Source organism: Ascidia mentula, chromosome 3, assembly GCF_947561715.1.
Source record: "Ascidia mentula chromosome 3, kaAscMent1.1, whole genome shotgun sequence".
NCBI lineage: Eukaryota > Metazoa > Chordata > Ascidiacea > Phlebobranchia > Ascidiidae > Ascidia > Ascidia mentula.
In genome coordinates this window covers 13996316-14008900 of record NC_138568.1, presented here as the reverse complement: position 1 = coordinate 14008900, position 12585 = coordinate 13996316, and the positions used below count along the sequence as shown (strand labels likewise).

At 39.8% G+C, this 12585-nt stretch overlaps 1 pseudogene; it reads left to right on the top strand.

The window, feature by feature from the left end:
* The first annotated feature begins 8704 nt into the window (after positions 1-8704).
* LOC145895320 (uncharacterized) lies at positions 8705-9536 on the top strand (annotated as a pseudogene).
* Positions 9537-12585: the final 3049 nt, after the last annotated feature.

The following is a 12585-nucleotide window of genomic DNA, read 5'->3' as shown; positions in this document are numbered from 1 at the left end:
CATCACTTCTCAAGGTTTTTTTTGTTAAAGCAGGACAGAGGCCCTTCCTTGAGATCAATATTAGGATTATAGGACAAAAACAAACACTAAATTAAAAACAAAGTAAAGCAATGAACAAGCAGGCCCTCTTGTTCATTGTAATAAAGAAAGAAGAATGAAAACAAGAAAAAATAAAGTTCAATAAAATTTTTTTGTTAAAATATTTAATTTTTAAAATTTTTTGTGGTAATTTTATTGACAATGATTAAGGAGGGAACAATTGGCCAAGTGATTAACCTTAGTGACAAAACAACAAGAACAAACAATTGCACTAAGGTTAAATTACAAAAACATCAAATAGGTAAACGAACTGTTATATGCACTAATGTGAAAATGCATCAGAGTAATGTTTGTTAAACCTACATAAATCAAAAAAACTACAAATTAACTCTGCTACATCTTCATACAAGAATACATACAAAAATTCATAAACCTAGCTGGTGTTTAAGAAGCAAAACTTTAAGGCCATGTTCGATCTTTTCTCTCTCCTCCTGGTTGCGGAGCCACTGGTGTTGTTCGGCTCTCCGAACCATCTCCTTCTCTAACATCTCCCTTCTCAGATCAGCATAGCTGCACTGAGGGGCAGACCTTGCAGAACTGCAACACCCTTCAGCATTGCTTAGGGGTGCTGCAGCCTGCACAAGGAAGACGTCAGGATCCACCTCTGCATGACCACTTACAAGTTCTGCCATATAATAATTCTTTCATAAAAATCTCTGTGTCTATAGAAAACATTTTGTCTATCATTTCCTTTTTTTCTTTAACCTGTCTCTGAATAACCCTGCCATAACTGTTTGATACTATCTGTCATAAACTACTTTGATGATCTAAGCTTTAAGCCCTCGACACAAAAAACCTCACCAACTTTTACTTGACCAGAACCAAGTTCCGCATCCTTGTCGAACAGGTTGCACAGCGGGTGTACCTGCCCGGTTATCATGGCTACAAATGTAAGCAAAACAATTTTAGCAAATCATAACAAAAATTTGTCAAACGACATCTGTATAGGCAACCTGAGACTCTGCTCGACAAAGCATCCAATGGCTCAGCTGGCTTGCCGCCTCCAGTTTGGAAAGTGGCTCTTCGCTGGGCGGTTGACCCCTTGCGAGCCTTGTCTTTGAGGTTTTTCCACAACCTCTGCAAGGCGTCCACATTCCTTGCCTGCGATGATGTGCAGGCATTAAACTTGTCAGCAACAAGCAACCATTTTTCCTTTTTGGTCTTCAAGGTAGCCCCATCAGTCCTTTTGTTTTCAATTATGGAGAAGAAATTACCTTCTCCAATAATGTCAACAAATAGCCACCGCTCAGTTTCAGTGAAATTTTCACTGCGCGGTCTTTTGGCCTGTGAGGGTTGGACGGGGGTAGATGGCATATTCTGAGCCATTTTCAAATAAGATTTTTTAATATTTTTGTTACGAATGTAAAATAACAAAGGTACACCTATCTGCAAATACAAAACTTGTTTATTTAAAAAAAAAAATGTACTACTACTACCTAAACTAGTTAATTATAATTATGCAGCTCACTTTTGGTAAAATAATAAAAAAATCTTCAAATTCAATTCACTACAAACGTAAAAAGCTCTATTTTTAACTTTTTTTGCGCCGCATCTTCGAAAGAAGCGGCCTGTAATATGAAAACACTGCACTGCCAATCCACCGAATGCCTGACAACCGGGATCTACAAATTACCGGAATCTCTGGGTGACGTCATCATTACCCTATGACGTCATACTAATATGACGTCACCAAAACCTATATTTAGCCCTCTATCCCCCTTTTTCTTTTTTTCAGTTAGCAGGGTATAACTAACTCACCACACATTTTGGCACTGGCACAACTTTTATTTAAAATGAACACAACCAACTTATATACAACACAGGTTGTGCCTGTGTCTAAGGTATCACAATATTGCTCTCGCGTATGCACTTTGCGAGGATGTCGTCGTCCTCTTCGATTGTCTTTTGCCATTCGGCTAAATCGAAGTCCATCATCTCACAAAGGCATTGCGCGGCCATCCCTTTGTGTTCGCATGTCCTGTCGTCCGCTACCGGCTTTGCCTTCATGATCTTTTTTAAGAAGCTTGGCCTTTTGGGACTTTCCGGGATTTTAAACACATCCTCCGTTCTCTTAGGGGATTTCTTCTTGGGTTCCTCCTCTTCATCGGTCAGGTCTTCGAAGACTGGGAGGCGGCGCTTCAAGGGCGCGCCACCGTTATATCTTCTTCTTCGGACTTGTCTGTCTCGTCCTCGTCACTACTTGTGTCTGTTGTTAAAGACTGGGCGAAATCCCTTATGTAGTCGGCGAGGACGCATATGTCTTCATCTATTGGAAGCCCTTCTTCCACTTCTTTGGCAATCTCTTCTGCTAATTCAACGACCACGTCATCCGTCAGACTACCAGTGATTCTCTTCTCTGTACCACAATTCGGGTTCTGTGATTGCTCACCCCACATTGCCTCCACGAACCGTCGCTCCATTGGAGCTCGGTCCTGGAGGTTGCTCAGACGTGTTATGGGGTCCGCCAAGTTCGTTGTGATAAAACAGCAAGTCGCCTTGTTGTCTTGGCGGTCCCCATGCGTCTTTGCTGACCACGAATTGTGGTACATGAACTTGATAGCACTTATGAGTTTGTCGTCGTTGAATAGCGCGCTTCCAGCATCATCAATTTTAAGCACTTTATGCTTAAAGCGCAGGGCCATCTGCCCTACGCCAGCGCTGTCGTTGGTCATCACACTGGCGACCTCCGGGGGAAATAGGAATTTCCCTAGTGGGGTCTTTCCTTTGCCCGCCTCCCCATGTAGCACGATATGAGGTGCCAGTGTGATGCCGTCTTCTTCTGGGTTGCGAGCCTCCAGTGCAGCTTGGATCAGGATGATAAGCGGCTCCTTGTGGTTTAGGCGCACCCCATTCCACTTTATGTTGGTTGCTTGGGCTACTATCTCCTTAATTATCTTCTTTGCCTCTTCCTTTGACCAGGGTAAGTTTTGTTTGGACATTTTTCTAAAGGCTTTTTTCATTTTACGAGATTGCTTACCAAACACTGCGGTTTGGTAAGCCCGTTTCGCAAGCAGCTCTGGATACGAGAAATCCGCCGCAAATAGTTTTGCCTTAAAGGCATTCATGGACGGTTTCGTATCGAAGTCCTTCGCTACTTGTTCCGCAATCTCGGCGTAATGACTTTTTGTTCCTTTGAAGAACTTTGTTTTGGTTACTTCTTGTTGTAGTTCCACTGGCACCTCGTTGTCTAGGTTTTTGCCAAACTGGCACCTCGTTGTCTAGGTTTTTGCCAAACTTTGAAGAGCCGGAGCTCTTTGATGTATAGAGCCCATGCGCGTGAATGTTCGCGCTGTTCCCCACTTCTTTCGGCGCGATATATATCGTGGCGCTCGGCGTTTGGTATGTCCCGGCGGACCCATTGGTCGTGGTGAAGACCCACTTTCGCCCTTTGGATGTCTCCTCGGAGATCTCTTTTTACCGGAATGCCATTTTTGCAGGTGCTTACGCAATGAACCTTTAGTGTTTAATCGCGCACAACAACCGTCCACATTACAAAATAATTTGAATCCAGATTCGTTGGAATGAACCCCAAAAACATGACGCTTCACCGCTATTCTGTTTTTAAACTGCTTCTCGCAAAACTTGCATGTATACAAACGCCAAGGGTTATGCGTTATTTTAATTCGCATTCAACCAACTACACACACTGAATAAAAAAAAAAATTTGTTTACACTTTAATGTGGGAACTTTGTTTACTATTGTTGCATTGAAACGTCACAATCCCGTCATAAATCAATTGGACTAAGCGTAGCGTATAGTAGTCCTGCATATTCATTGTGGACTGGAGAAGAAAGGCGATACTGCACAACATGGGGTCGAGCAAACCGTCTTGTGAGCGGTGATTCCATATTAAAAAGATAGGGCGCATGAAGGGAGTTTATGTCAGTTTCTCCTAGCGTGTTTAACTGCAAGTTTGTTAGTTTCCCAGAGCCATTTTGTTACGAAGCAGTTTTTCTACCACATATATAGCTAGGCGTAAAGCCAATAAGTGGAGACCTATATTTGAGTTATTCGTTTAATACAGAATACGTTTTCAAAAGGATATAAAAATTTTGTGCAGTCTACGCATAAAAGTAAGTTTAGTGAACAGGTAGTTTGTTGCGGTTGTAGCGAACACAGTGTAATATCAAAAATGTGATGTTAGCATTGTTTATATTCGTGATCTATTTCCCTCGTAAAAATAGGACAACACAAACGTGTGCAAAAATAATTCATATTCAAGCACCAGGACGAGGCAACTTATTTGAATTGTTTCAAATTTTGGCGGCATTTTTTTTACTTAGGGCGGGACAAATGCCGCCCTTTTTTTCCCTTCGACGAAACGCCAACTGTTTGTCTTTTGTGTGTTTTAAAAAAATAGATATTGTTAGGAAGACAAAGAAAAAGTTTTCAGCGCGTTTTATGGTATGTATTTCACAGTATGTGCGTATTATGTGTGTATATTAGTTTTTAATTGACTGGCTAATTGTGCTTTTCTAGATAATAAAATTGATGGGATGTCATTGAGTGCAGTTGGGCAGCTGGATGTGTTAAATTCATTGCACCTTGTTCCAGTGCAAATTTTGTTTGTTTTCTGTTTTGTATAATGTTGATATCTTTCAATTGCTACCCCAGGACGGCTCTTCTGGCAAAAAGTTGTAAGTGTCCACGTTTCGGTTGCATGCAGCAACCTTTATCAGGATGTAACGGTGTAAATGTGCAAAAATTCAGCATGGTCAATTGTCGAGACGCATAGGTTGCTGCATGCAACCGAAACGTGGACACTTACCGTCGCCGTTAACCATGTCATTTAATGCAGTGCTTCGCAACCCACTTTTAATGCAAGTTTTATTGTGCGACGAACAATAAGATATGACCAAACATTGTTGCAATGAAAATGCAATAATTTCGTGATCTAATAGAAAACTGTAATATTTATAAATGCTTCGCGACCCACTGGTTGGTAAGCGCTTATTGAATGTACCACGTCAATTTTTACGTGCGCAGTAATTTCCAAACCATGCAAATATACAAGTGACTCAATTTTTAACTGTGGAATATTTCAGTTGCAGAGCCAAAACAACTTGAGAGGAATGTAAGTACCCAAATTACTTATTGGGTATAGGTAAAAGAACCCAAAATAGTAATATGGTACCCAAAACGCCGCCTTTGGGTATGAGCCACGTGTACCCAACAAAGTTTAGGTACTATATACCCAAAGAAAAAGTTTTGGGGTTCTCAACGAAAGTACCCAAAACTCGAGGTCATATGTACCCAAATATTTTGGGTATACACTACCCAACTATTTTTGCAGTGTAACTGATGGCCGACCTGCATATTGCCGAGTCGGATGGTTCCCGCCTGAAAAGTTAGTGTCGGCTAAAGCCGAGTTTCAAAAATGCTGGATTTGGGCATAGTGCGCCGATCAGCCGACCCTTGGGCATCCCCTCTCCACATGGTGGAAAAGCCTTCCGGTGCCCCTTGTGGTGATTATCGTCGCCTTTGACGACGCCACACAGGCCGATCGATATTCCATACCGCATATCCATGATTTCACCGCGCGTCTCGCGGGTTGTTCCGTCTTTTCAAACGTAGACTTGGTACGTGGCTAAAGCTGACATTCCGAAGACAGCTGTAATCACGCCATACGGCCTGTCTGAAGAATGCCTTTATGTCTATCTGGACGACATTCTTGTAGCAAGTCCAACAAATGTAGCCCACCTGGAACATCTCTAACAGCTTTTCCAACGGCTGTGAAGAACTTCCCTGTGCCGACCACCATCAAAGGTTTACAGGAGTTTTCAGGGATGGTCAATTTTTACCACAGGTTCGTGCCCAATATGATGGAGTTAAAAGTTTAGTAACAAAGAAACAAAACTATTATATTCATCTGTAGTTGTTCAAAGATGAAAAATACAGCAAAACATAATCAAGTGCATAGAGTAAAAAATTTGCTTTCCAAATCACTGGGGCGGCATTATGAACACTTGCTCGCTCGTTAAGTTAACGAGCTCGCTAAAATAATTTTTAGCGAGGACTTAACGAGCGAGGAACTCAGTAACGTATTTGGTATTACGAAGTGTCCTCGCAAACGCCTCGCTAAAGCCTAAAGGTGGCTGTACACAGAATGCGTAATGCGTGAACGTACGTAAATCGCATCCGAAAACGGACCGACAGATTACGCACGTAAACGGACCGAATTTTCGTTCCGAACCATCCGTTAAAAGGCACTGTACACAGAATCCGTTATCGTACGAATTTACGCTTGGTTGCGTATGTCAACAAAGGACCGATGACTGCTGCTGCTGCGCACATGTACAATACAATTGCAGATCAGTGATTTTCCTTTGGTATCCTTGCTCAAAGATGGCGGATACTTAGATCAACAATAATGGCAAACGTTGAAACTGCAACTCAAGTTGTTAAGGCTACTGTGGTTTTACATAACTGGTTGCAGAGCAAAAATTTGAAGAAGTCTTTGGAAACTAGGAAATGCAGTGCATTGGTGCCTATGAAGTAACTGTTGAACTTGTTGAGGGAGCTTGACGACAAGAGGAAACTGTATGTCTTCCCAACATCAAACATTTCACCACCATTCATTGTATGCAAGGCAAATAAGAGACTTGCTGAAGGACTACTTCAGCAGCAGCCAGGGGGAAGTTGCTTGGCATTACAACATTTTTTTTCCCTGTTTCACAGGGAACAACCCTTGAGTAAGGCCGACTGCTTTTCTTTTTTATGTTTATTGTTTTTTTTTGTAATAAAATAACAGTTAATGCATACTGAATGTTGGCATATATAACAATGCAAATTGAAGAGGTATTTGAAGGAAATAAAAAACACTACAGATGAATAGAACAGAACACTGGCAGTAAAATACTAAAGAAAGTGAACAGTGAAATGAAAAGAGCAGTACCAATACTTGTGTTTCAAGTAAATTGCAGTCAAACATGTGAAAAAGAACTGAAAGCAGTTCGATATTTGCATATATACAATGAATACAAAGCTATACAATCTCCGCAGTTTCCTGCATCTCAACTTTGTCATAATCTGCCAGTATTATAGTAATGGCTACAAAAGCTTTATGCATATTGTTTGGCAATGCATCTAATCTTTGTTCAATAATTTTGGCATAATGGAATGCTGAGGTTTTTTTAGTTGTTCAGAAATCAAAGCATTGGTTGTGTGCAAAGTTTCACCCAATTGTTCCCATACAAAATCATTGCAATTAAATGATATAAATTATTTTACATATCCTCTTGCTAGGTTTAAATAATATTACCGATAGATCCACACCCGCTGCCTTCCTTCTCTTTTTACCAACTGAACTGGGTGAACGACCAGTTAATGCTTGTGGATTTCGTTTTTTTTGGGGTTTCTAAACTTTCAGGTGTACCAATTTCATGTACTTCGGGCTGTTTACCTGAAGTATCAGGACTTATGCCTAAAAAATACAGGACCTTGTCCTAACAGTTTATTAACATGCTGTTGATTGTATTACCAATGTCTGCTGCCTCACAAAAAGCAGAGTAAACTTGTTGTTCTGCTGTCAAAGTTGGGTCCTCTTGCAAAATGTGAGACTCAGTGCTAAACATGCAGTAAGTTCAGATACAACCAAATAAGTTTAATAACAATATTGCCTGCGATGCTTTGTATAATTGTCCAAAAACATCATTGATGAAAAGTATGGCCAGGTTGGTGTAGGTATGTAACCAGATCCACTTGGTCTCTGCTTCTTTCTTTTTGCGTACATACGTATCTCTTAGGTTTCTCCATTTTTCTTTGGCACTTTTATCTTTCAAAGGCAGGCGAAAACATTATCTTTGCTTGGACAAATTGTACAACAATAAAATTTCGAAGTTTTATAATTTTTGTTACCTGTTATACCACACGCTTTGCCAACAGCATCCCATGCATTTTTGAAAATATATTTTGACACAATGTTTTGTATTTTTTATATCATATAAAGCTGGTCTTTCACGGACAAGTTCAATCAGTTTTTTTCTTTACTGTATTCCTACCAGTTGTTATGCCATTGTAACAGCTATTATTACTGATAATCACTGCCTCAAAAAGATATTTATCCCAAACAAGGGTAAAAAATCAACTGTTGATCTTAAAAGTACCATTTTACCCTTTCAAGTATGCATAAATATTACAAAACCCCACTTTATTAAAGATGGGTATATTTTCACAGCAACAAAATCGCATGCGTACGTGCGTAAAAATCAAACATGTTTGATCGCGTCGGATGGCCTTGCGTTAACGCATGGTTCGCAAGTTTCGGACGTTACGCATTCTGTGTAAAGACCCCGTCGGAAGGCGACGGACCGAATTTTTACGCGCGTATGCGCTTACGGACGAAAACGGACCGAAACGCATCCTGTGTACAGCCACCTTAACGCAAAAACGAGAGAATGCGTTAAAATCGTGAGAAAAAAGACGTCTGACTCAGCAAAATTAGGAAGTCGCGCTATGCGACATCCTACGGAAGGCTTTTCGTGTTGGTAGTCGAGCTTCACGTGGACATTGGCGGCATTGTTTTGCAAGTTTTATGACGAATCATTTTATTTCTTGTGTTTAGTCATTGTGTAAACTGTAGTTTTTAAAAAGTAGAAATTGATTATGGATACAAAAAGCAGTAAAACTGTAAAAAAGCGATCTCCAAGATGGACAGCTGTTGAAGTAGAAGCATTAGTTAATGCAGTGGAAAAAAATCCAAAATGCATTCTTGGTTCATTTTCACCAGAAATTACAGTTGCTTCAAAACAACAAGCTTGGAAAGTAGTGACAACTATGGTAAGATTTCAGCACAATATTTTTTTATTACTGCTCTACATCAGTGGTGTTAATCGCACAATTGATCAGGTGGAACATAAGTGGTGGGATTTAAAAAGTGTTGCAAAAAAATCAGTGTCGGAATGGAAAAAAGAATCAACTAAAACTGGTGGTGGTGTCAACAAAGCTACACCACCTTCGGATGTGCATTATCAAATCATTAACATAATTGGACAAGCAGTGTATGGAATAAAAGGTGCATCATCACTTGAAAGCAGTGACAGTTAAGTAACCTTTGTTATGTTACAATGGTTTGTGCACTTGTAATGCTAATTGTTTTTTTTTGTAGAAAGTGTTTCCCAGTTTGCTTCTACTAGCCAAGCACTTCAAGATGTTGAAGAACCGGTTGCATTCACATGTTCAACTATGGATGACAGCCTTTTTGAAATAATTCAAGAACCAGTGAGCCCTGCATCATCACACTCCGAAGCGTCATCACAACCCAAAGCCAAGCGCCGCCGTCGTGATCCAGAAAAGGACATAGTTGACATATATCAAACATAGCTATAATTCAACAGCAACAGTTGGAACAAATGATTTGCAGAGACAAAAGTTGCAGTTGTCTGAAACCAGTAAAGTTGAACTAACCTGCAGTCAACCCTTCACAGTTGATGATTAGAACTAATTTGCATTTTCAACAATATGCTTCTTTCTGCATGTGTTTTTCAATTTTTTTATTCACTGCTGGTTTAAAGGCCCAAATCTGTGCAAGTCTGTCAGGGTTTTTATTCATTCTAGTTCACTGTTTTTCATTATTCTACTTCATTAGTTTCGTATTCTGTACTGTTCTTTTCACCTACCTTATTTCTTTCAGTGTTCTGTTACCTACTTTTTCAAGTTCATTTCTGTGTTGCTGTGCTGCCACGTTTTGCAATAAACAAACACAAAAACATTTCACAAACATCACTTTATTGGAATGTAGAAACAATTGAATTTCATTTGTTGTGGCGGTGTCTATGTTTTCAAAAAGTACAATGATGTGGACTGGTATAGTCTACCTGCATGGTACCACAGTTCAGTACACATGATACTGGATCCAGAAATTGTTGGTCAACTATCTGTTTAACAAGCCTCAAAGATAATGGATGAACCTGCAATCAAGCCATTTTACTTCATCAGTTGTTTTGGACAAGGCGGCTGCAAATATTGAAACATGGTTATCGAATTTTAAAAAGGCATGTTCGTTCGATGGCAGTTTTAGAATAAGTCAAACCTTAAAAGAAAAAGATCATCACATCCACTATCGAAAAATGATGGGCTGCCCAGAAAACAACCAAAACCAAATTCATATACTTCAAGAGTTGGTGCTATGGCAAACTTCATGAGACCTTTGCATCAAGTCAAAACCTTGTTCCCTGCAACAGGATTGAAACCAAAATCAAACAAGACATTTATTGTAGAACACGTGGATGATGACTTTGTCACACCCAGCCTATATTGCAAACATATAAAAAAAAGGTGCAAGCCACAAATATGATAACCCCTCTGTATGTTGGATCAAAAAACAGTTGAACTTGTTTTACCTGACAGTGAAAAAGCGATGTTAAAACGTAAAGATCAAGAGTTCATCTCTGGTTGGTTAACTGATAAGATAATTAACAGTTACTTATGGAGATTAACCACTGCCAACAGCCATACACTGTATGTATGTTCTATGGTAGTCCGTACATTATTACAAAAAGGTTCTATTAAAAAACTGTGTGGAGTGGCATCTCTTGACAAAAAACAAATCTGGATAACTAAAAGACATTGGATTTTTTTGCTGTCAACATTTGAAAAAGGAAATTCTTGTGTGTTGACTATGTGGAAGGTGTTTCTATGGCAAAATCAATCGTCAACCATTTGCTGTCAGAAAAATCTAAATTTCAGCTTGAATCGGTGGAATCCCCAAAACGAGTACACCAACCTGATTCTGACAGTTGTGGAGTTTTTGTTTGCATGTATGCCAAGTGGCTTGCTATGGCAACAAGCCTTGAACAAAAAGGTTCTGTATACTCGTACCGCAAAGAAATATTTGATACAATTGCAGGGAACTGGCTAAATCTTAAACCCAAAAGAGACTTGTGCAAGTTTGGCAATGATAATTCCAAGACTCTTTGGGCTGAATGTACAAGAGGCAAACAATGGTTCCACACAGAGTGTGTAAGTAAAACTGTTGATGGTGCATCAAATGATATCATATTTTCCAAACCCTAGCCAGTGCAAACGCTTGGTTATCGAGTGAGGTGTATATGCCACCATGCTGTGCGAAGGTTGCAAAGCCCTTTTTTTTAACAACAAAATTAAATCAGGTTTATAAGTTAATGACGATAGGTAGTAGTGTTACTCACCTCCTGCACTTTGGCTTTATTCATCTGCACAAAAACAAAATTGAAATGTGGTTTGTAAGTTAATGAAGATAGGCACTGGTGTTACAATTAAGTTCTTACCTTTGGCGCTTTGTCTTCATTAAGCTTTGGCTCCGTTTACACAACATCATATGTTAGTGAAATGTGGATTCAACCCTTAACGTGTCTGCATTAAAGTCAGCACGGGGCCTGACGCCGTTATACCACATGGCGCGAAATAGGAAAAAATCCTTGCTCTTACGCATGGTTTTGTTATTTGGCCATTGTTTTGTGACATGTACTTTGACAAAGCTAAAATATCACTTTTCTTCTTATTCTCCTTTTCTCTTTCATATCGTTCTTTTTCCTGTTATGTAAAACACTTTTTGGGGTGAGACTAGTGTAATGACTTGCAGTTTTGTACCGCCCAGGGAGAATTGACCGTAATCGCATAATAACAGTATCGTAGCTCACGCGACGGCATTCTTGCACTGTTTTGATTGTCTATAAATCTCTGGTTTCTGTGGCCCGAATTCATTCCACATCGTGGAATCGCCTATTCTGCATTGGGCTTTGGCCTAGTGTAGTTTCACCATTCTGCTCTACATTTGGCGTGCTTGTGGGACCAAAAACGTCTGATTCCCACATATCTGTTGTAGAGAACACAGTGTATATTAATATGAAAATTGTAATATTGGAACTGTTTATATTTGTAACCGGGTTCCCACGTACAAAGGTCAAACTAAACGTGGTAGAGTAATATAAAGGACTATAAAGTGCTGTAACCTGTTGGTCCGCCCTGACATGCCTAGCGGGCACTTGTGACTTGTGTTCATGCTTTATATGGGCCACATTGGCTTCCATTCCATTCCATTTCTACTTGTGGTTTCATTTGGACTGCTGCGTACGTTTCAGCCATCTTAATACAAGATTGATTACCTGATTGGTGTCGGATTACGGAGTTTACAGAAGAACACGTATTAAAACACAACACTGTATTGTGTCTTGGTGTATTCTGAATAAAACAAACTAATCCAAGTTTGGTTTATCTGGAGTCAGGAAACAAATTCAATTGCAGCTCAACACGTAATCAACAAACAACCCCAAATCCTACAGGATGATTTGCACCTGGGGCAGTGAAGGCAGGCGTGCCCCAGGTGCCAGCAAAATAGTTTATCAATATTTATTAGGGATGCACCGAAAGTTCGGTTTGCCGAATTTATTCGGCCGAAACCAAGAAACTGTTTTACTGCATGCAACACTGGTACGCAAAGATTGGTATAGTTTAGAATGATTGTTCAAAGTGTACTAATGTGTTTTATTTGTTAATTGTCATCGAAA